Genomic DNA, 25,577 nt, shown 5'->3' on the forward strand with positions numbered 1-25,577 from the left:
AACAAGTTTGTTGAATGCCAGATCAGCGTGTTCTATAGAAACGACGATCCAGAATTGAAGCGTTTCATGGGGCCAGTGGATAAGTTGCGGTCGGGAACGTTCATGTGTCATGGGCCGCTGAAGTCTTTATTACTAGTGGGACGCGTAAATGGACCTAAGTGAAATTCCGTGTTGACTGGTCCGACGGAGCGCCGCTCGAATTCCGCTGCTGAAAAAGGCTGACCGCTTACACGGCACGGCCGACCAGTTAATCTGGGCTGCGCAGCTGTCTCGTTAGTGGGATCCTGCTTGAAGCCGGCTGCTCGCAGAAACAGGGCGTTTGTCCGCCTCTCCGATTAATATTAAAAGCGTGGAGCATACGACGAAAGGGGGGCCGTGCAGTAGCGTCTGATGCCGTGTGAAGTACTTCAGACAAATAGAGACGGATCGTCCGAAAAATTTGTTCTAGGAAAATGGCCTGTGTAAAAAAGTGTCACACTCGTTGACGTAACACTAGTTCTTTAAGCGTCGTCTGTTAAGAGTGCTGGCGACGATCATGTAGTATTCCCAACAATTCTCAACTGTTCTAAACTATGTGTAGATGTCTTGCATGTCGAACCATTCGTGGAGATTCTGCGTCCAGGGACCCTTCTGCAGCCAGGTTTAGATATCTATCTCTCTCTCTCTCTCTCTCTCTCTCTCTCTCTCTCTCTCTCCCCCCCCCCACCTCTCCCCCTCCCCCCCTCCCCCACCCCCACCCCCCGCTGACCGACGGATTCCTCTTCCTCGTGGAGCCGTACCGATTTTGTTGCACGTTTGCTGAGGGAAAGAGAAAGGTCTCAGAGTTGCTCGCCGTGGTATGGAATAGGGTAGATAGTACGACGTGTACTACGTCAGACGGTCCCCCGAAGTAGGGTCGTATGCAAAGTTTCATTTACGAGACTACTGTGGAGACATGAAGGTCTGGTGACCCAGTCGCAACGATGAGTTGCAGCCATCAAAAAATTCGGCTACATGCATTATCCTGCGGATTTTATCTAATGTAAGCCGATCTCTGTGACTATGATAACCGTTTATGTGACGCTGAATCGCACCTTGTGCGGAAGTATCCAGTAGTGTTTGATTCGTGCTGTTCGTGAAACACGTGTATTTCATTAGTATTGCGCGCACGCGCACTGTGTGTGTGTGTGTGTGTGTGTGTGTGTGTGTGTGTGTGTGTGTGTGTGTGTGGTTTTTTCCCTGGTGTAGTTATGTGTGAAAAAATACGAAATAAGTGTCAGATCCATGATTATAGGTCCAAACACATCAAGAAAAAATGTCGGACAGGAAATTGGAAGTAAAATGACCAATTGCTGAGAGAGTTTGGCACCGTCGAACGGTTCGGGTGTGTGACGCTGATCACCCTGATCGGACCAACCAAAATGGTTCAAATGGCTCTGGGCACTATGGGACTTAACTTCTGAGGTCATCAGTCCCCTAGAACTAAGAACTACTTAAACCTAACTAACCTAAGGACACCACACACATCCATGCCTGAGGCAGGATTCGAATCTTCGACCGTAGCGGTCGCGCGTTTCCAGACTGTAGCGCCTAGAACCCCTCGGCCACTCCGGCCGGCTCGGATCAACCAGCTCCAACGCGAGAAGTGAAGTGTCAACTATCAAGTAATTTTAATCGGACTGTACGTTTCTAAGCTTCCGTTCGATAACAAAAACACACAGTTACGACTGTAGCCTGTTACGGGAGATTGCTGCAGAGAAACGTACATGGGGTACAACAGGAAATTTGTTCTACTATTCAGCACTGTCAGTTCGTTCGTTTTTTGCAAGACTGAGAAGTCTTTGTGGTACCGCAGCCTGTGCACGTGTGTGTTGTAACTGCCCATTGTCGTGATGTCTTCACTTCTTCACACGTGCTTATTTTTCGTCGTTTACCGCTGCAGTGTAAGCTGACTTCCGCAACGTGTCCGAACACCTCGTGGTCGGAAGAAAGCGGCGCTGGCTGCCCGGGACGAGGCCCAGCCGGCTGCGACTCGTTACAAAACAAGCGCGCAATCGACCTCGATCAGCCCTGCAACAGGGGGACTCGGTCCGTGTAGTTCTCGTTTCGGGAACTCGTGAGGCAGGTGCATTGAGGGCTTGTCCAATCAGAGCTTCTACTTTTACCTGCAGCCCCCAGCAGCTTTCCTTTTTCCGAGGTCTAACGGACGCTAGTGCTGTGACGTTCGACTCTCAGGTAGTCGATAGGAATCCTGGTCGTCGTCATCATCATCATCATCATCATCATCAACAACAACAACAACAGCTACCTGACTTGTACCACTAGGTAAAGGCGTCCGATAGGCGTTTCAGTGCATTACGGTGTGCGGCCTTACGCATCCATATTGCTATTGATTCTCCAGGTTGATTCAAGTCTCCGTACCAATGCTGAAAGCGTTGACTAATTTCTTTCTAACTTTCCACGCCTCGGTCGGTAAAAACGAAACACTTTTGGCCACTTATTTATCCGTTTATCTAGCTCTCGGGATCTGTCTGTCTGCCTGTCTTTTTCAAAACAATTGTTCTCATCATCGGGTAGAGTATCAAGTTGAATTTTGTCACATATTAAGGTCTACATGGCGATGCAAGAACTGAAGCCTCTAAGTGAGTACAGTCAAAAGATGCGGCCGTTTGTCACATATTATCATGCTCGAAAACTCAGTCATTAAAAACTTATAGGTACTTCCCCTTGACGTAGAATCATAAAATTTGACAAGAAATGTTTCACAGTACAAATAAAGGAAAAAAGTCAGAAAGCTGCTAAATTGTTAATTACACTGAACAGCCAAAGAAACTGGAACACACGCCTAACATCGTGTAGCCCCCCCCCCCCCCCACCCGAGCACGCAGAAGTGCCGCAACGCGACGTGGCATGGACTCGACTAATGTCTGAAGAACTAACACCGTGAATCCTGCAGGGCTGTCCATAAAAAGAGTATGAGGGGGTGGAGATCTCTTCTGAACGGCACGTTGCAAGGTATCCCAGAAATGCTCAATAATGTTCATGTCTAGGGAGTTCGTTGGCCAGTGGAAGTGTTCAAACTTAGGAGAGCGTTCCTGGGGCCACTGTGTAGCAGTTCTAGACGTGTGGGGTGTTGCACTGTCCTGCTGGAATTTCCCAAATCCGCCGGAATGCACAATGGATATGAATGACAGCAGGTGATACGCGTCTCCTATCACAGTCGTATCTAGGCGTATCAGGTGTACCATATCACTCAAACTGCACACGTCCCACACCGTTACAGGGCCTCCACCAGCTTGAACAGCCCCGCTGACATGAAGGGTCCATGGATTCCGTATCCGTACACGTCCATCCGCTCGATACAGTTTGAAACGACTCATCCAACCAGGCAACATGTTTCCAGTCATCAGTAGTCCAATGTCGGCGTTAACGGCACCAGGCGAGACGTAAAGCTTTGTCGTGCAGTCATCAAGAGTACACGAGTGGACCTTCGGCTCCGAAAACCCATATCGATGATACTACGTTGAATGTTTCGCACGCTGACACTTGTCGATGGTGCGGCATTGAAATCTGCAACAATTTGCGGAAAGATTTTACCTTTGTCAGTTAAACGATTCTGTTCAGTCGTCGTTGGTCCCGTTCTTGCAGGATCTTTTTCCCTGCCGCAGCGATGTCGGAGATTTTATATTTTACCGGGTTCCTAATATTCACAGTACACTGGTGAAATGGTCGTACGGGAAAATCCCTACTTCATCGCTACCTCGGAGATGTTGTGTCCCATGGCTCGTGCACCGACTATAGCAGCACGTTCAAACTCACTTAAATCTTGACAACCTACCCTTGTAGCAGCAGTAACAAATGTAACAATTACGCCAGGCACTTGTTGTTTGGTCTCTTCCCCAAACAACGCAACCCTTACCCAACTTGTTGTTTTACATAAGCGTTGCCTATGGCAGCGCTTTATTCTGCCTGTTTGCTAATCTCTGTATTTGAGTACGCATGCCAATACCAGTTTTTTTGGCGCTTGAATGTATGTCGAACGAAAAAATTTTTTTTTCGTCATCCGACTTAAAACTTGTAATTAGAACATCTTCGAAAGTCATGAAATTCCTTGGACCGATAACTTGACAATATCGAAATCGATAATAAGCAAAAATCTCAGATTCTCAATTCCCGGGACTGATGAATTATCTGAATCCACGGAGCCCTCGGTTCGCGAGTCCTCCTCGCACTTATCTGGATTTTTCTTTTTGAGGAAAGTGAATCAGTTGAAAAGAAATGACACCAGCGAAGGAAGAACGGATTGACATTCTGTTGGCTAGGAGTCGTACCACCTGCCATGTAGCGCGTTCTTTCAGTACAACGCACAAAACGCAGCGAACTCGTGTGACACGTAGGAAGACCCATCACAAAATTAAGGAGGACAGGTTCCGTTAACGATGCAGGCCTGTGTGGAATACAAAAGGTGGCAGCATTTGAAGATACATAAACACAGGAGCTAGTAGCGATGGCCAGGAGGCCGACAAAACTGCCGCTCTTCGCTCTATCTTCTGTCTCTCTTCTGTTAAGCCAACCTCCCAAGGGTTCCAGGCCGATGAACAATGCTCAGGAATCTGCCGAAGGTGTATTTTTAAACCTTTTCTATTGTGGATGAATTACATTCCCGTAAGATTAGTCCAATGAATTTCTGTCTGGCATCCGTTTTGCTACAGTTTGTTCCATGTGGCCATTCCACTTTTGGTCGCTTCGGATAGTTACTCTCACGTATTTTACGGTAGTTACTATTTCCAGTCATGTGTCTCCAATAGTGTAATAGTACAGTGGTAGACATCTTCGCCTATTTACGCGTGCTATGTTGCATTTATTTGCGTTCAGGGTCAACTGTGAGCCCCTGCACCAATCGTCAATGCTATCCAAGTCTTCCAGCAATTCGCTACAGCCTTCTGGCGTTGCTGTCGTCGTATAGACAATCCCTATCATCTTTGAACAGCCTTGTGGAGCACCGAATGACCTGTTAAGTTCCATCTGATAAAAACCTAGTAATAAAATCGGAGCCTGTACTCCGGTAATCTCGTATTTTGTTCACGAAACGACCGTGTGGAACTACCAGATCTTTTCCGTAAGTCAGGGAACACGTCGTCTGTCTGGACGCCCTTGTCTAAGGCTTTCTGGGGTCTCGTGGATGAACAGAGAGCGAGCAGTGGTTCCCCAGATACCAGTTTGCACAATTCACATTAACTTTTTTATAGGTGAGCTTTCTGCTTTCCAAAGAGTCATGTAACTTTGTTACACTGTATTATTTTAGTTTTATGTTAATGATCCACTGTTGTATTACAATAATTACTTTTCACGTCTAACTTTCCAACTTGCTCCGTAGGTTATTCCATTCATCGTCAAAGTTTATCTGTGCAAGATGCAAACACTACGGTATAATCTGGCAAAATAAAGGTGGTTCCGCATTTATCCACGAATACCTAGGATAAAAAGGTCAGAACTTTGTCTATGGCTGCTGAGATTTTATGATACCTAGTCTTCAGGTTTGACTCCTCTCCCAGTTCTGAATTTCTCACTATCCCGCTGAGGTCTCGTGGAATCAGTGGCTCTCCTTACAACGATGTGACTGAGCACAAAGCTGAAACGAATATCCATGGATAATTATGGGTGATGATGATGGTAATCATGATGATACGAAATTACTGTTAAAAACCACCGACGAACCATTGTATGTTGGCTTTGACATAGAAAAGAACTTGGTTTTGTAATAGCCACAGTTCTCACCTCCCACCCAAACATTATTCCACAGTTAAAACATCTGTCTATCGGCGAGAGAAGTTTCAGGCGCCTACATCGAAGATACAAAGCAGCACAAAGTGTATCTTACTGTTTCTGATTTGTCAGTCTTACGCCTCGACGCGATGAAACAGGTGAACAAGAAGCGTTTTGTTCGAGCAATAACGAAGACATCACCAACCGTCTGTTCCTCTACGATGTGACGGAAGTGTGTGTGTAACTCAATAACAGAAGAAAGAATATCAATCCACAATACAGACTATATCCTCCGCTGAAAACAATGGAACAATGGCTCGTTCATCGAGAAGCAATACTGAATCAGTCACGTCGAGATTTAAAAACTTTCAGTGGGCTTGTTCCATTATTTATTGCCGATGTAAATTACGGATCATACTGCCACATCAGGGGTACAGCCAGTTCTAAGAAGAAAGCTGCCTTCCACACTCTCTGTTTCTCGCGCGCGCGCGCGCGCGCGCGCGCACACACACACACACACACACACACACACACACACACACACACACACACACATTATACAATATTTATTAACCACTCCTCTAAGCAACATTTGGAAGACGGGTGGTCTTTCAGTTGTATCAAATCTGGAGCAAATATATCAATCTGTATACAGGGTTATTATAAATGATTGATCCAGTTTCACAGATTTGGTGTAACTATATTATTTGACATTCTATCCCAAGGCGTTGGACACACACACACACACACACACACACACACATACATCTAACAACTGTTGCATATGTGCCCCGCCTACTGATTCTACAGATACCAAGTCGATTATAAAGTTCCTCCCACGTTCGGCGCTGCACGTCCCTATCATCTATTCAAAAGCACTGTTGATCCGAGCTCGCAGTTCTGATAGGTTCGTTGGTAGGGGAGGCGTAAACCGTAAATCTTCCACATAACCAAACACACAAACATCTCATGGGGTTAGGTCGGTGGCATTTCAAAGAGAACACACGCTTTCTTAGTGCCTGTCGCCATCTTTCCTAACTGCTCACTGCTGGGCTCTCAAGGCAGAAATCTTAAGTACGGTATTTTCTATATGAGTGTTGAGTTTTGTGGCAATATGTCAATTAATATAGCTATAGTGAAGTTTTGAAATAACTTCAGTTATTTACAATAACCCTGTATTTATAAAAATCATTGTATGTCTACATGTTTTGAGCTGTGCATTTGTACATATGACGAATGCCTCAAAGGCCATCGGTAAATATTCATACTATTGCTGACGTATTACCGGGTATCTCAAATCTACCGACTTAGAAACGCAATAAAAAACGGTATAAGTGCAAGTAGGACTCGCGCACCGAGTGTTCCTTACAAAGATAATTGCGTATACAGGGTGTTCCGTAAGTGTTGGTTGAAATTAAGACAATAGGTGGAGAACGTCAAGCCAAATATATTTAGTTATGTTATATACACACTTAAAAAAAGTTTTGCATCACCCCAGTTCCCAGAACTCCTGAAGATTGACGTTGACTGTGGGTATTGTATCACGGACACAGTCCCTTCGACTGTTCAGAGATGTCACTAAACCCGCCCAAAGATGTAAACAACCATGCATGAGCAGCGCCTTTTAGACGGAGGGGGTCCGACAGCCGATCAGTTCCAGCCATTCCACCAGGAAAGAGGTACACGGCTCGTGTTGTCTGTAGTTCAACCATGCCTAGACGGTCAATACCGCGGTTCGATAGCGTCCGAATTGTTACTTTGTGCCAGGAAGGGCTCTCAACAAGGGAAGTGTCCAGGCGTCTCGGAGTCAATCAGTGCGGACATGGAGGAGGTACAGAGAGACAGGAGTTGTCGATGACATGCCTAGCTCAGGCCGCCCAAGGGCTACTATTGCAGTGGATGACCGCTACCTACGATTTATGGCTCGGAGGAACCCTGACAGCAACGCCACCATGTTGAATAATGCTTTTCGTGCAGCCACAGGACGTCGTGTTACGACTCAAATTGTGCGCAATAGGCTGCATGATGCGCAACTTCAATCCCGACGTCCATGACGATGTCAAACTTTGCAACCACGACACCATGCAGCGCGTTATAGATGGGCCCAACAACATGCCGAATGGACCGCACAGGATTGGCATTACGTTCTCTTCACCGATGAGTTCGCATATGCCTTGAACCAGACAATCGCCGGAAACGTGTTTGGAGGGAACCCGGTGAGGTTGAACGCCTGAGGCACACTGTCCAGCGAGTGCAGCTAGGTGGAGGTTCTCTGATGTTTTGGAGGGTGGCATTATGTGGGGCTGACGTACGCTGCTGGTGGTCATCCAAGGCGCCATAGAGGCTGTACGATACGTGAATGCCATCCTCGGACCGATAGCGCAACCATATCGGCAGTATATATTGGCGAGGCATTCGTCTTCATGGACGACCGTTCGCGCCCCCATCGTACACAGCTTGTGAATGACTTCCTTCAGGATAACGACGTCGCTCGACTAGTGGCCAGCAAGTTTTCCTTACATGAACCCTATCGAACACTCCTGGGATAGACTGAAAAGGGCTGTTTATGGACGACGTGACCCTCCAGCCGATCTGAAGTATCTACGCCAAATCGCCGTTGGGGAGTGGGACAATCTGGATCAATAGTACCTTGATGAACTTGTTGATAGTATGCCACGACGATTACAGGCATGCATCAATGCAAGAGGACGTGCTACTGGGTATTAGAGTTACCGGTGTGTACAGTAGTCTGGACCACCACCTCTCAAGGTCTCGCAGTATGGTGGTGCAACATGCCATGTGTGGTTTTCATGAGCAATAAAAAGAGCGGAAATGATGTTTATGCTGATCTCTCTTCCAATTTTCTGTACAGATTCCGGAACTCTGGAACCGAGGTGATGAAAAACTTCTTTTGATGTGTGTATAATCCTTGGCCGCAATTCCTGATGGTAGGGACGAATTACACAGAATGCAGTTTAGTATGCTAGTTATCAGCTGTGGCTTTCACAGAAAACTCGAATGCGAGACCTCTGGTCAGTAAGCACGCAGTACATCCTCGGAACAATGACTGTCGTGACCGTCCGAAGATTCCTGGCATGTCCGCAATAGTACCAGCAACGACGGCAGTTTTTAACGAAGAAGTCTTCTGTTTCCACGACAGTTTCATATACGAGCTGTTTCATACGCCTCAGAGAAAGAAATCCACACACGTGTGAGCAGGCCTCGGGGCCATCGTGGCCGATGCGTGAACTGCGCTGGTGCCCCCTCTTGCTGGAAACACATCCTTTGTCCGTCCATCGGAGGTGTATCCTCAAGTTGTTCTAGTAACCTGTGCTCCACGAAGGTCCGATACCTTCGACTACGGAAACGGAATTGAAGAATGTATGTTCCAGTCAACATGTCACCGAGAATGCCGGCTCGCACATTAAAGCCGAACCGCTGTTGATGAGCACGATGTCGACTGCCTCGTGAATTCACATGCGCCCAAACGTGCGAATAGTGGATGTCTGAATCTCTGTACATATTCCCAGTCGGCGACACTGACGCAACAGTTCACATCAGCACCACTAATAAAATACTCACTAACATTAAAAGTTGACTTCAGAGACCACATGTTTCATATCGAAATATATTTGTCCTCTGCCTCCTGTAATAATTTGATCATACAGTTTCGTATAGACTTTTCACCCATCCCAAGAATCAAGAACCCCAACTATTTTTGCCTGTTACTGGCAAGATATCGGTCCTGGGAACTCTTTAAGACTTTGGAAAACCACAAAAAATATTTTTTTTATGTGATATAATTACAAATTAAACATTTTCGAACATTTTCACTTGCTTATATTGTGAAACCTTGCTTCTTGATTCTAGGCCAACGGGAAGTACCCAATAGGTTTTGATGAGTGAGTTTGCGAGAATCGAAGTATGTGACGTAAATAGCCGTATCTCTTGATTGAATTGAATTAGAAGCTTAAATTTTTTACACCACCAAGGGACCTTGGAAAGTGACATAAATTACAGATTGATACGTCTGCCCTCTCATGAGAGAGTACGTTTTTGACAGACGGACTACAAAATAATCCTATAAAGGTCTAGTTTTTAAAGATTGATGTACGGAACCCTAAAGATGGTATTTACACTAATCAGAGAAACTGTTGCATATATATCAATACAATTTATTTTCTTATTACATAAAATGATAAACAGCAGAGAAGTCCAGTGGTCTAAATACATACATACCAGAGTTAAGTAAAGCTTTAACGGTGTAGATGTATTTGACGAAACGACAAGAAAAGGAAAGAGGAGATCAGGTCAGTTGCAGGAAAGTAGTATGGTCAACTGCGGTTTACTGGACGTCTCGGAGAAGTGTAACGTACCTAAGAAGGGTATTTGTTGGCGGTAGTTTGATCGGTACGAGGGTATTAACGAAAATGCTCAGTGAGCTTAGGTAAGAAATACTAATATTCCCCCCCCCCTCCTACCCTCTCCCCTCCTACCCTCTCCCCACTCATAATTCTTTAAAGAGTCGAACTCCTCTGTATAAAACAACAAATTCAAAGTTTGTTGGTAGATCGTAAGTACTGCCATTCTCAGTCACTGGATGAATGTAGTCTGTGACTTTTGCGCGCAGAGAGTTACACCACCTCCCGACATATACAGTTTCTAACAGTAATAGTTGCCTTATTCTTTTCAACTTTTAACATAAGATTATACCTCTGAATGAGTTGATTATGTCAGCATTTTACATTTGTATTTCGGTCAATAACTATGACGTGCTAAAGATCAAATTTTTGTTGCCCCTGGAAGCCTTCAGATAGGCAACTTTCAGATGGATCCGTGCACAAGTTTTTGCCGTTTCATAATACAGGGGGTTCCTGGAGGAACGATCAGTCGAAGAGAAAGAATCGAGTAAACATAGGTAATAAAATACATACTTCAAGAGGTGTGAGCACATCTTCAGTAGAATATGTTTCATGGTAGAGATGATGAACGACTGCTCATCTACGTGGCTACTCTGCAAATCACACTTAAGTGTCTGGCAGAGGGTTCATCGAACCACCTTCACACGAATTCTCTATTATTCCACTTCCGTACAGCGCAGGGAGAAAAGAAACACCAATATCTATCCGTGCGAGCTCTTATTTCTCTTATTTTATTATTGTGCTCTTTTTCCTCATGTAGGTTGGCGTCAACAAAATATCTTCGCATTCGGAGGAGAAATTTGGTGATGGAAGTTTCGTGAGAAGATCCCGCCGCAGCGAGAAACGTCGTTGTTCCAATTATGTCCACCGCAAATCCGTATCATGTCCGTGACTCTCTCTCCCCTATTTCTCGATAGTTGAGAACGTGCCGCCCTTCTTTGAACTGTCTCGATGTACCCCGTTAATCCTACTTGATACGCTCTTGAGATATGAATGGTGGTTCCTGTTATATCCCGGAATACTTGTCATTTAGTCCTTGAAGGGAAGAAGGCAGTGTACCGTCGAAGCGCTCCTTAGGAAGTTTAGAGGACCAGCATTTACGATGACGTGTAGAACGACTTTACTGCCATAGTCGCTCATTATGCGTAACAAAGTAATGGAGATTATTGTGTACGCCTCTGTAAGAGTGCGATCGCATTTCTCTCGCTCTGCGAGTATTTGGAAGTGAAACAGGTGCCTCGGGCGTGGATGTGTGTGATGTCCCTAGGTTAGTTAGGTTTAAGTAGTTCTAAGTCTAGGGGGACTGATGACCTCAGATGTTACGTCCCATAGTGCTTAGAGCCATTTGAACCATTTTGAAGTGAAACAGGAAAAAGAATAACTGATAGTGGTATGAAATACGCTCTGCCTAGCACTATGCGGTGGTTGCGGTGTATGTACCGGGTGGTTATGACTAAAGTGCAGTTACTCACGAAGGTTAATCGTTGGCTGTACCAATCATATGGCAGCGAAACTCAGTAGATACGCTAATGATTTATGTGGAACCGATTTACGATGAAAAACAAATTGGTTTTTAGTTGTGGCCACCAAGTGCAAAGCAGGTGTTGTACACCATATGACAGTAAGACATCCGCACTGTTACCTTGATGTACAGAGCTATTACAAATGATTGAAGCGATTTCATAAATTCACTGTAGCTCCATTCATTGACATATGGTCACGACACACTACAGATACGTAGAAAAACTCATAAAGTTTTGTTCGGCTGAAGCCGCACTTCAGGTTTCTGCCGCCAGAGCGCTCGAGAGCGCAGTGAGACAAAGTGGCGACAGGAGCCGAGAAAGCGTATGTCGCGCTTGAAATGCACTCACATCAGTCAGTCATAACAGTGCAACGACACTTCAGGACGAAGTTCAACAAAGATCCACCAACTGCTAACTCCATTCGGCGATGGTATGCGCAGTTTAAAGCTTCTGGATGCCTCTGTAAGGGGAAATCAACGGGTCGGCCTGCAGTGAGCGAAGAAACGGTTGAACGCGTGCGGGCAAGTTTCACGCGTAGCCCGCGGAAGTCGACGAATAAAGCAAGCAGGAGCTAAACGTACCACAGCCGACGGTTTGGAAAATCTTACGGAAAAGGCTAAAGCAGAAGCCTTACCGTTTACAATTGCTACAAGCCCTGACACCCGATGACAAAGTCAAACGCTTTGAATTTTCGGCGCGGTTGCAAAAGCTCATGGAAGAGGATGCGTTCAGTGCGAAACTTGTTTTCAGTGATGAAGCAACATTTTTTCTTAATGGTGAAGTGAACAGACACAATGAGCGAATATGGGCGGTAGAGAATCCTGACGCATTCGTGCAGCAAATTCGCAATTCACCAAAAGTTAACGTGTTTTGTGCAATCTCGCGGTTTAAAGTTTACGGCCCCTTTTTCTTCTGCGAAAAAAACGTTACAGGACACGTGTATCTGGACATGATGGAAAATTGGCTCATGCCACAACTGGAGACCGACAGCGCCGACTTCATCTTTCAACAGGATGGTGCTCCACCGCACTTCCATCATGATGTTCGGCATTTCTTAAACAGGAGATAGCAAAACCGATGGATCGGTCGTGGTGGAGATCATGATCAGCAATTCATGTCATGGCCTCCACGCTCTCCCGACTTAACCCCATGCGATTTCTTTCTGTGGGGTAATGTGAAAGATTCAATGTTTAAACCTCCTCTACCAAGAAACGTGCCAGAACTGCGAGCTCGCATCAACGATGCTTTCGACATGCTGCGCCGAGTGTAGGAGGAACTTGATTATCGGCTTGATGTCTGCCCAATCACTAAAGGGGCACATATCGAACATTTGTGAATGCCTAAAAAAACTTTGAGTTTTTGTATATGTGTGCAAATCATTGTGAAAATATCTCAAATAATAAAGGTATTGTGGAGCTGTGAAATCGCTTCAATCATTTGTAATAACCCTGTATAATGTGAATGAACAGTGAGCCGTTAGTAAAACTGTTTTATGTGAACAGCAGCAATTACAGTGTTCCACTGTGAGAACACAGTCAAACTGATAAGTCTGAGGAGAGGCCTGATGTCATTAAATGGCTTAAACAAGATGATAATGAAATTCGGAAACATGGGTCAGCTTGGTGTGGCATCTGGAAGAGGAAGGCGTCGTGTCCTTGTGGAGGTCGCTGTTGCTCTAACTGACCATGCAGCACTTGCTCCATGTAGTGCTAGTGCTTGTGCAGTGTCACGACAATTGTCCATCCCATGGCCGATAGTACAGAAATTTTGCTCTCTATTTTATTCAGGAACCTGTACAAGATCCAGACGGTGCAGCAACTGAACCTTTGATTCGCAGCCACGTTGCTCTTCGGTTTCTGGCACAAATCGAAGTTGATGACGTGTGGCCGGCAATATTCTATGGAGTGACGAGGCACATTTTGTACTACAGGGTTCAGTTCAAAATGGCTCTGAGCACTATGGGACTTAACATCTATGGTCATCAGTCCCCTAGAACTTAGAACTACTTAAACCTGACTAACCTAAGGACATCACACAACACCCAGTCATCACGAGGCAGAGAAAATCCCTGACCCCGCCGGGAATCGAACCCGGGCGTGGGAAGCGAGAACGCTACCGCACGACCACGAGCTGCGGACCAGGGTTCAGTGAATACAGAGAATTGCCGAATTCGCGGTACTGTTAAACCGCGTGCTGTGCACGAAAAGCCATTGCTCTCGTCGTATGTGAAGTTTTGGTTTGGATTCAAAAGCGCCTTTATTCTCGGTCCATTCTCCTTTGACAGGGATGCATCCAGAGGGCCTGTTAGGTGTACTGTGATACCGTGATATCTGCACGTAATTTACACATTCTTGCATAGTATGTGATTCCCGCTTTGGAAGAGAGCAGCTGTGTGGAAACCGCTGTTTTCTTGAGAGATGGGGCAATACCTCACGTGTCTCGCCCAGTGAAAGACCTGCTTATTGCATCCGTTCACGAACGTGTTCTCTCTGGAGGGTTTCCATATACAAGGCCTCCAAGATCACTTGATCGGAATCCATGTGACTTTCGGCTCTGGGGATATGTAAAAGAACGCGACTACGAGGCACACGTTCGGTCTCTACCTCATCTGGAGGCCATTATTCATAGGAACGTGTTGCTCAGACTCTGCTGGAACTACTGCAAGCAACTGCTGATCATGTCGTTTTAGGGATGCTGCATCTCGTCGACGACTCCGACGCTCATAATGAACAAACTGTAAGAGGTGCTTAATAATAAAATCACTTGTCTCATGTTTTCTGCCCACGACCTGTTCCTACTCCATTACAAATGGAAACATTCCTACACATTTTTCTTGCATTCACAGCGACTGATTTGCACATGGTGGCCAAAATGGGTATTATTTTTTTTCCGACGGAAACCGATTCCACGTCAACACATTAGCTTGGTATTCAGCCTGTAAAAAGCACATATTGTGCTCTCCTGAGTAGAACTATGTATAGGACGAGACCACGTGGTGCGCCTGCAGGCCAGTGGGCTATCAGCGGGGCGCAAACGACGTATTCTTGGTGGTGATCTCCCTGCTTGTTGGGTGGCCACTGACAGCAGGGCTAAAGAGAGGAGTTACGTGGGCAGCTGCTTTATGTTCTAAACACGGGTTCCGGCCCTTTGTGTGGCGTCTGACGTAAATAATACGCCAAAGCGGCCGAGGGCTCCCTGCAGACGCACGAACCGAAAATAAACATCGCCACTGACCTTTGTCAACCCTTTTTTTCGTCTCGTGCTTGCTGACATTTGTTTGGTTGAATTGACTGAGTCTTTAGTGAAGCATTGGGGAAATCAGACACACACACACACACACACACACACACACACACACACAGAGAGAGTGAGGTACCGCAGTGTTTAGCAGACTGGACTCCTATTCGGAAGGACGACGGTTCAAACCCGCGTCCGGCCGTCCTGATTTAGGTTTTTCCACACATGAAGTGAAGACGAGATAAACATGCAAACATAGCCAAAGTAAGCGAAGGTTCTACAACACTAAATCTAACCATTTTGAAAATGTAACTCTCTATGTAGCTGTTTTTTATACCATTTCGTAGCGTGTAATACTACCTGGAGATGTGACATTTCTTCTTCTTTCGCTGCCTCAGATGTGACTGGCTCGAAGTTTTACCGAGCCCTCGCACCTGATGCAGCTGACTGACACTTTATACTCTCAATCTCAACTGTTACCAACAGTTTGGAAACACGTTATAATCTAAATAATCAATACACTAGATTAAGTATAGCCACTGCCAAGACAACATATGTACCAGCTGTAACCATATATGCAGAAGGTATAAATGGAAGAACTGTCACATCATAACTAAGCCAAATCGCCATTACTTGTTTCGTTTCTTAAATACACTTCTAATTTCAATTTCAAATACATTCTCAACCTGTTATGTTTCTTATTTATTATCATCGTTATTTTTTATTTTATCCTTATATAAAATTAAAAAAGAAATAACTGGTAATATAACTGAATTTGTGTTATATAATATGTAAAATCATACATTGTGCGACCTGCTGTATAGCAACAGGCAGTAGATCTTTACTTGAGAACTAAATAAATAACTTAATTAATTTTCGTCGATTCCGAATCGCTTCAGGCAAATGTTGGGATGGTTCCTTTGAAAGGGCATGGTAGACTTCCTTCCCTATCGTTCCCTAATCTGATGGGACCAATGACCAACCACAACAAACACACACACACACACATACACACACACACACACACACACACACACACACACACACACTCACTGACTCGTCAAAAGTTTTCCCTCGTTTTTTGCCGCATTACGAACATCGCACAGTTCCACATAAAAATTGCTAGTTGATAGTCTAATTTAAGTTAAAGTACGGCAGTGTCTGCGTAGTTCGATACCATGTTTTTTTGGACATGCATGGATATCCGAAGGAACATTGAGTCGAACTGTAAAATACAGACACTGCCCGAATGAATTTCACCCCAAAGAAACGTAACCAAAAACAATGTCTGTCCCTGTTCAGGAATCACACGATTTGTACGCGAGTACTGTGGGACGTAGGCACTCGGCCATTTGGAAGACTCGGTCTGGCCGTGAGTCGTGCACGGACACCCAAAGCGTAGAGCGGGAAATTCGGGTTCGACTCCCGGTCCGGCACAAATTTTCATATGTTACTAGTGAATCATATGGCCGGTGTGCAATCTTATTCCGAATTTGCGAATAATTTACGCACTTTAAGTTAGCTGGCCTCAGACGTCTAAACTTTCTATGCTCCAATGACAAGTTACTGTCTGCAGGCAGCCACCAGGGCGCCCCGCTTTTTGCTGCGGTAGAAAATCATTGGAAATTATCTATCTTGCGAGCTGACATCCCCAAAAATATCCGGGCTCACATGCGGTTCCTCTTCGTCGAAATGCCTTCGCTTAAACTGGCCTAGCGGTTGGACACCACGCGTCGCATTACACGCCCGCAATTACACACTTGTGACCCTTCTGTTAAATTGTCTCGCTGATGGCAAGTTTGCGAAATAGAAAGTTAACGTAACATATAATAAAAGTAATAATAATATCGGGAACTAAATTAACGACCCATAAACGATGTAGACCACCCAGTTCAGATTTGTTTAGAATAATATTTATTCAGAAAGCAAACTAATAGCGAAAGTGGTCGTATTTAGAGTTACTGTTACACTCGAGCGCATATCCATTTGACACAGTTCGATCATTCACAATTTCATCACGAATTAAAAGTTACCTACACGAAAAGTTACAGTTCACACCAGTCGCGCGGCTGCTCACCGCTCAGAGACCAAGTCCCGCGGTACCACACAACGCGAAATTTTCTAAGTCGTTTCACTTCCTAGCTGCCTAAAGACCGACTGTCCGCTTTCGCGTCTGCACCAGCACTGCCCTGTGCCCGTCCCCGGCCGCGTTTCCCGCGCGCCGAATATCCTCGCTCAACTGACTAAGGCAGTTTCCTTTCCTGAAGCCGCCCATCTGATTGGCTGCAGCTTATTCTACATTATTTTATTTTTTAACATACTTAAATAATTTAAGTTTGACCACTTTCACGTTCTAAATAAAGTAACAATAATATCCATTACATAATAAACGTTAAATTCTTTTACATAAAACCAATACAATTTCCTTCTTAGTTTTTTTTAGAATGTCACGGCCAGTAGCCTTGCACTAATGTCCTTTCTGATAAATAAACAAAAAACAAAAGCAACTATTATGAACTAAACGTTTACATCAAATATTCTATTACCTAATGATTCAATAGCCAACGGCTTTGCCGCAGTGGTAACACCGGTTCCCGTCAGATCACCGAAGGTAAGCGCTGTCGGGCTGGGATAGCACTTGGATGGGTGGCCATCTGGTCTGCCGAGCGCTGTTGGCAAGCGGGGTGCACTCAGCCCTTGTGAGGCAAACTGAGGAGCTACTTGATTGAGAAGTAGCGGCTCCGGTCTCTGAAACTGACATACGGCCGGGAGAGCGGTGTGCTGACCACATGCCCTCCATATTCGCATCCAGTGACACCTGCCCGCATCTCGTGGTCGTGCGGTAGCGTTCTCGCTTCCCACGCCCGGGTTCCCGGGTTCGATTCCCGGCGGGGTCAGGGATTTTCTCGTGATGGCTGGGTGTTGTGTGATGTCCTTAGGTTAGTTAGGTTTAAGTAGTTCTAAGTTCTAGTGGGCTGATGACCATAGTGCTAAGAGCCATTTGAACCATTTGACACCTGTGGGTGAGGATGACACGGTGGCCGGTCGGTACCGTTGGGCCTTCATGGCCTCGTCGGGAGGAGTTAAGTTTTTAATGATTCAATAAGGTGTCATGCTGTCATCGTTCAATGTGTTTTGTGTGGAGGAAAGGATGATCTGATGCTTAACTGAAAATAATGATAATTTAAATTTATTATATATCTTAAACAAAATAAGTTGATATTTACATTTGTCATTTTAATGATGCGCTTCATATGAAATGTCGATCGTTAAGTGCGACTAAAGCGTTCAGATTTTAGCATTCAGGTCTTTGTTAAAACTTGTTAGTTTCACTTTGACAGTAAATCCTAAACTATGACAGATATGATCAATATTCAAGTTTTATTGGGATCAGCATGAAAATTTATGAAGTATGGTGGTTTAAAATAACAGTTTGTTAGTTCCCTAAATGACTACAGAATTAAATAGTTTTCATAAATGTTTCCCTTTATGGCCGATCTTAGAACCGCCATATTTAACACTTATATGATTCCCTGGGTTTCCCTATGACGTAGGTTCTCGTCTGTTTCACTCGCACACTACAGCGCTTAGGTCTCAATAGATAATACCGAGCGAGGTGGCGCAGTGGTTAGCACTCTGGACTCGCATTCGGGAGGACGGCCATCCTGATTTAGGTTTTCCGTGATTTCCCTCAATCGCTCCAGGCAAATGCCGGGATGGTTTCTTCGAAAGGGTACGGCTGACTTCCTTTCCTAATCCGATGAGACCGATGACCTCGTTGTCTGGCCTCCTCTCCCAAAACAATCCAACCCTCCCAGTAGACGCCTGTGAGTTTCCCCATCACGTGGTGAATCTGCGCCCTTTGTGGCACACGGTCGTTGATGACAGGGTTCGTTTCACAATTGCTGAAGGCTGACTCCCTCGGCCACATACTTAACTGAGAGCGAAATGCTCGTTAACTCACAATCTCCTATACAAATCACGTAAAGACTCACCTGCAGTCGAGATCTTTTTCTCTGATCGTTTCGAAAATCGGCTGTTAATTGTTGTTTGGGCCGGAGTTTTTCTTGAAATAAACGAAGTTGTGGCATTCGGAGGAACAACCTACTTGAAAATTAGGAGGTACAATGATACGCTGACTGTCATTGCCGACAGCGTGGGCGCGGCAAATATCAGATTTCGATTAGTGTACTGATGGCAGGAGCTATCCAGCCCACTCGCTATCAGCTTAACTAGGAGTACAGTATGAGCACGAAACTGCGGAAGTTATCACCTGCAAATAGCATTCAGTGCCAGGTAAGTCAGCTAAACATAGGGACAGTTGATTGCCAGGCAAATGTTCCCAAAGCCTCTGGGAAAAAAACTAAAAAAAAAAGTTACGCTTTGAGGCATTCAGAAGCTAGTGGTCAAGCTTTCTTTAGGATTAGTCGTTAATAGTGGCCAAAGGATGTCGGAAACGGTATCTGTTTAGGCGGCTGTCATCGTTAGACAGAATTTCAATGGGCATGCAGCGTCTTTCGGCCAGATAGTATTTTTTTAAAACATCTGAACAACGCTGTTAACGCGATACTTTTCCGGTGAAATTAAAAAAGTAACGAGGTTAAATAAGAATGAAGTCCTACGACAGATGCATAAATTTCTACGTTTGACAGCTCCAGACAAGTGATAGGCGGACATGAAAAGAATAAAAAGAAGCGTTAAAATGGCATATAGTGTTCTGAACATCTAAATACGGTTTGTCAATTGAATTAGAACCAGATGCAGGGCTGAGACTCTCATTCTAGGAGAGACAATTCATCAACGAAAGAAGTGGCCTACAAAACACTGCATAGACAGACCGGTGCGAATTTTTCATTAGTCTGGGACCATTACCAAGTAGGATCGACACAAGAGATAAAAATGATCCAACGAAGAACGGCACATTTCTTCATGGGGCCGTTTAACAAGCGCGAAAGCGTTACGAATACCCCAAACAGCAATAGCAGTCGCCATAATAGAGGCAGCTTGTATCACGGAGAAGCTTTCTGCTGAAATTCCAAGAACGTACGTTCAAAGTAGAGTCGAGCAACATATTACTTCATCCCACCGTAGAAGATACGGTAAAAGATTTCCTAGTTGCAGTGTACCAGATTCAACACTGTTCCACGTGTGTTCACCAAACATATGAGACAGATGCAAGACTGTGTCATATTTCACCTGAACGTACAAATGAACAGTGTGTGGATGAAGTAGAAGTTAATGGAACGTAGTCATTCAACGAGCAAACGCAGAATTTTTTCACATCGCTGTTCACACATGCAAGCATATGGCGAAAGTTACGTATGCAATACCTCTACCCTTACCATTTACAACGGTTAACACTTTTTAGAAGGAACCGAGTGCTGATAGGTGTGTAAGTAGGCTGTTTAGGTTTTTATGTTGGTAACGTCACCTAGCGCTCTGTATGAAAATCACTGGGTGTGCTGTGTGCAGTCTGTGGCTGGTTGGCATTGTTGGCATATTCGCCATTGTAGTGTTGGGCAGTTGGACGTGAACAGCGCGTAGCGTTGCGCAGTTGGAGGTGAGCCGCCAGCAGTGGTGGATGTGGGGAGCGAAATGGCAGAATTTTGAGAGCGGACGATATGGGCGTGTGTCCCATCAGGAAGTAAATTTGTAATATTGGATATCATGAACTGCTGTCTATGCCTATCAGTAGTTAGTGCCCTCAGTAGTTAGAATCTTCTATTTAGCTGGCAGTAGTGGCGCTCGTTGTATTGCAGTAGTTTGAGTAACGAAGATTTTTGTGAGGTAAGTACTTCATGAAAGGTATAGGCTACTGTTAGTCAGGGCCATTCTTTTGTAGGGATTATTAGGTCAGATTGCGTTGCGCTAAAAATATTGTGTGTCAGTTTAGTGTTGATCAGAATAGGTAAAGAACGAAATGTCTGAGTACGTTCAGTTTTGCTCAGCTGTTTGAAAATCAAATAATGTAAGAGTTTTATCAGCACAGTCATTCATAAATTTTTCTAAGGGGACGTTTCAGGTGGAATTAAGTCGTGAGCTAAGTAATACAATTCATAGTGTGTACTGATGAAGCCACGTCCGCTTGTGACGCTGTTAGTAATACCGTTAAACTCATAATGCTGGTCTGAAAAAAGCCACGTGGCTACACATTTCCGACGCCTCTCTCTAAATGTGTTGCACTGTGTGATAGACAATCAGTTGATTGGCTCCGTTATGTTACCTGTTCATCTTACAGGGCTCAGTAACCTAGACTTCCTTCGTAACGAGCTTCCAGCCTTTTTGGAAAATTATCCTTTTCCTCAAGGATGGGTACACTCTTTTATCGTATTAAAGTCATCTGGTGACACATCATTTAAACCTGACATTCCCATGAAGATACGCTATCTGAACAAAAGTATCCGGCCGCTTAATAGTGGAATTTAATATGAAGGGCGTCCACACTTCGCCTTTACGACGGCATGAACTCCACTGGGGACAGTTTTTGTAAGATGTCTGAATGCCTGTGGAGGACGGCAGCCCAATCGTCATCAGAGCTGAAACCTTAGAAGCTACTGAGGGTGGATGCTGGGGTCTGGACCGAAGTCTACGTTCTGACACAACCCACAGGTGTCCAACTGGTTTCAGTCAGGACTCTGGACAGGCCAATCCATTTCAGCAATGTTAGTGTCCACAAACCATTGCCTCACAAACGCTCTTTAATCTCACGTTGTATTTTCACGCTGATACAACCAATCATCGGCTCCGAATTGTTTTCTCTACTGTACGCAGTACACGATGCTGTAAAATGTGTTCATATCAAACTTCCTGGCAGATTAAAACTGTGTGCTGGACCGAGACTCGAACTCGGGACGTTTGCCTTTCACGGGCAAGTGCTCTACCATCTGAGCTACCCAAGCACGACACACGAACCGTCCTCGCTGCTTTAATTCCGTCAGTACCTCGTGTCCTACCTTCCGAACTTCTCAGAAGCTCTCCTACATACCTTGCAGAACTAACACTCCTGGAAGAAAAGGATATTGCGGAGACATGGGTTAGCCACAGCCTAGGGGATGTTTCCAGAAAAGTTCTGCAAGGTATGCAGGAGAGCTCCTGCGAAGCTTGGAAGGTAGGAGACGAGGTGCCCGCGAAAGGTAAAGGTCCTGAGTTTGAGTCTCGGTCCGCCACATAGTTGTAATCTGCCAGAAAGTTTCATATCAGCGCACACTCCGCCGCAGAGTGAAAATTTCATTCTGTGTTCATAACCTCCCAAATTTAGCATGTTGATAAGAGCCTTAGGAACCCTAACCCTAACTATGGAAATCCCCTCTATACCGTTACACCACCTCTTCCATATCTCACTGTTTGCACAACACATGATAGGAAGTTATATTCTCCAGGCATTCGCCAAATCCAAACCCTTCCATTAGAAATACCAGGTGGTTATAATTAAACTTCCCTTACTTACAACACGGAAAACAATTCCCGTACGAGTACTAAACGTGATAGCATCGATGTCCAGAGAATGGGGTGCATGATTCCCATATGCCATAGCGCCACCATCCAGTTCCATTTACGGGCACCAGGTGCCGTGATGAGTCGTCATGATTCATAGTCTCTCACACCTGACCAGTCGCAGTGCATTTGTTGACGTGTCAACATGAGCTTGGACAAAAGAAGCAGGGCGTCATTGGTGAAGCTCAGTTATCGAAACAACAGTAATGCTGCAGCTGCACTTCCATAATAACGCCGACTGAAAGGACTAATGAAGGGTCTTGTATCTCCACCTGCTGTGCGGAGCACGATAAAGATGTTGAATCAACTGGAGAACAGGGCGTCGCTCCAGGAAAAGGCCGACGACCGGTTGCACCACAGGCGGTTGATGAAATAGCTGTTGCTGTGGCTGACGACGCTGCACGCAGTTCCCGATCGTCAGGCAATGCGCGTACTGTGTCACGACAGTTGAACATCCCGTGGTCCACTGTACCGGAAGGTGCTTCGAACAATTCTCAAATACGGCAGCTTGTACCGCAGGACGCACAACGACGTGCTAACTTCGCTCTCCACTTTCTCGCAAGGATTGTAGTTGACGAGGGCTGGCCCTGGACCATCCCATCGACAGATGCTCATTTTCTCTGACGGGTGAGGTGAACATACAGAATTGCCGAGTGTGGGGGATCTTCGCCTCCAGTCAATGTGCATGGAGTTCCTCTGTATGATGGACGTTTCATGGTATAGCGTGGATTCACGCCTACGTTCTTCATTGGCCCATCCTTCTTTGAAGAGGTTGGCGCTCAAGGACCAAAGACGTACATTGCTCGTGAAGTTCACCTGATTCTCCCCCACATTTGCGAAAGATCGAATTATCAGCCGATCATTTCCAAATGGTTGGCTGGCACGATCACCTTGTCTCACTCCCTCTGATTTCTGGTTGTGGGGCTACCTGAAGGGCAGGGTTTAGCTGGGGAACATTCACACATGTGCTGATCTAAAACGCAGCATGTCAAGAGAGGTTACCAGCATACCTAAGGACATGATTCGTTCTGCTGTGCAGAATGCAATCCTGTGCTTTCAGACTCTTCTGGACACTGATGTGCGCCATATTGAACCCATTTTGTAGCAGTAATGGTACCGGTATGTAATGGTACGATGTACCGTAGTAGCAGTACATTAAAAGTGTTTCAATTGAACTGATTGTGCATTATTTCTCTTTCCCATGTCCTTGACATTAATGCTAACAAGTTTGGTCATCGTATGGTAATTAGTTTGTGTTATAACGTGTTTAATAGGGAAAGTTTAATTGTAACCACCCGGAATAGTGTATTTCATCTACATCTACATGATTACTCGGAAGTTTACAATTAACTGCGTGGCAGAGGGTTCATCGAACCACCTTCAAACTATTTCCCTACGGTTACACTCCCCAACAGCACGCGGAGCTCTGATTTCTCTTATTTTATCATGATCATCTTTTCTCGCTATGTTGATGGGAGTCAACAGAATATTTCGCATTCGGAGAAGAAAGTTTTTGACGGAAATTTCACGAGAAGATTCTGCCGCAGCGAAAAAGCTTTTGTTTTAATGACTGCCACCCTATTTCATGCATCATGTCAGTTGTACTCTCTCTCTCATTTCGCGATAATATAAAACGAGCTGCCCTTCTTCGAATTTTTTCGATGTCCTCGGTCACTTCCATCTGATGCGGATCCGACACTGCACAGTAATACTCGAGAAAAGGTCGGACAGCGTGGTGTACCCTGTCTCTCTAGTCGATCTGTTGCATTTTCTAAGTGTTCTACCAATCAGTCGGAGTCTTTGGTTTGCTTTATCCATGACATTATCTGTGTGCCAAAATGACTCGTTTCGTACTGCCCAGTGACACGTCGCTCTTTACACCCTCCCCCTCCCCCCCCCCCCTCTCTCTCTCTCTCTCTCTCTCTCCTCCCCCTCCCTCCCTCCCCCCCCCTCTCTCTCTCTCTCTCTCTCTCTCTCTCTCTCTCTCTCTCTCTCTCTCTCTCTCTCTAGTGCCGCGTAGCATTGACTACAGAAATGTCTGACTTACGAGAAGATGCTGGCCCGTTGTACCCCATACTTTCTAATTCCCTATGCAATTCCATTGTGTTAGCTCGACTGCTAGTAGGACTTTGGAACACAAGAGTGATTCCTTTCGCTGATTTCGTGTAGTTTGTGACAGCCACTCTCCACAATGCTTGATGGTCCCAGTCCTTCAGTACACGAGTCTGCTTGGTTCCACCCACAATCACATCACCAGCATTCGACGTGGACAGCTTTATAAGGGTTGAAATGGCCCTGATGGATTTATTACTCACGTGACGTCCACTCAATAATCCACGTGTGAAGTCTTAGCTCTCGCGACCGACCCAGCCTGCTCTTACTGCTTCTCTACTGACAACACGGTACCCCCTGCATCCTTCTATACGGGGCGTCCACTTCCCGTGACATCCAGTTTCAACTCTGCATGAAATGGGACTGTCCAGATACTTTTGATCAGATGGTATATATTGACGGAAATTGTCACGTTCTTCCCCTCAGAGGACCGCAGACATGCCTTTAGATCTTTGGGTAAGGAAATGGTAAACCCATGGGGTAAATTAATTGCTCCGATTATCAGTAGTGTTGTAGGCATGAAAGACGGGCAAGATGATCATAGAACACAACTGTTCGTGGTGTTGCCAAGATAATTCGAAAGTTCATTGAAGTTCGGCGTAGACATTTCGAGCGGAACTGACATTTTTCATGGACAAAAGAGTTCACGTTAATCTTGATACTTTTAGTCGTCTGACTGCATTCGTCTCCAAACTTCCCAACTTGGTAGACAGAGAATTTCGTGTATTGGTATTCAGTAGTTGGCTCGCTTATGCATTTGTATCAGTAATTCCCGAATGTCTTTTGCGTTTATGGAGTGTTAAAAAATAACGTTTTTGGTTCAAGACCCTAGTAAACGGCGTGACGATGCCGTATTTATAGCACAACGTATTCAAAAGAAACAAAAAAATGAGGCACTCGTTTTGTAGACATCTCCTATAAACCCGCTCTGGAAGAGGTTGTAAAGCAATTACTGGTTTATGTCGTGGAACTAGACGTTATAAGGAAGATAAACAGATTAAGAATTGCAAATGCTTAACGTCAAAGGCGGTTCCCCAGGCAATTG

General features: G+C 45.2%; 1 protein-coding gene and 1 pseudogene across 1 annotated transcript in view; both read left to right on the forward strand.

Annotated features, from left to right (window-relative positions):
- LOC124799107 overlaps positions 1-25,577 on the forward strand; it is an 800,045-nt gene that overhangs the window by 113,666 nt on the left and 660,802 nt on the right. The gene's annotated exons all lie outside the window — the stretch shown is intronic.
- Positions 17,487-17,604, forward strand: LOC124799490 (annotated as a pseudogene).

Source organism: Schistocerca piceifrons, chromosome 5 (genome assembly GCF_021461385.2).
Source record: "Schistocerca piceifrons isolate TAMUIC-IGC-003096 chromosome 5, iqSchPice1.1, whole genome shotgun sequence".
NCBI lineage: Eukaryota > Metazoa > Arthropoda > Insecta > Orthoptera > Acrididae > Schistocerca > Schistocerca piceifrons.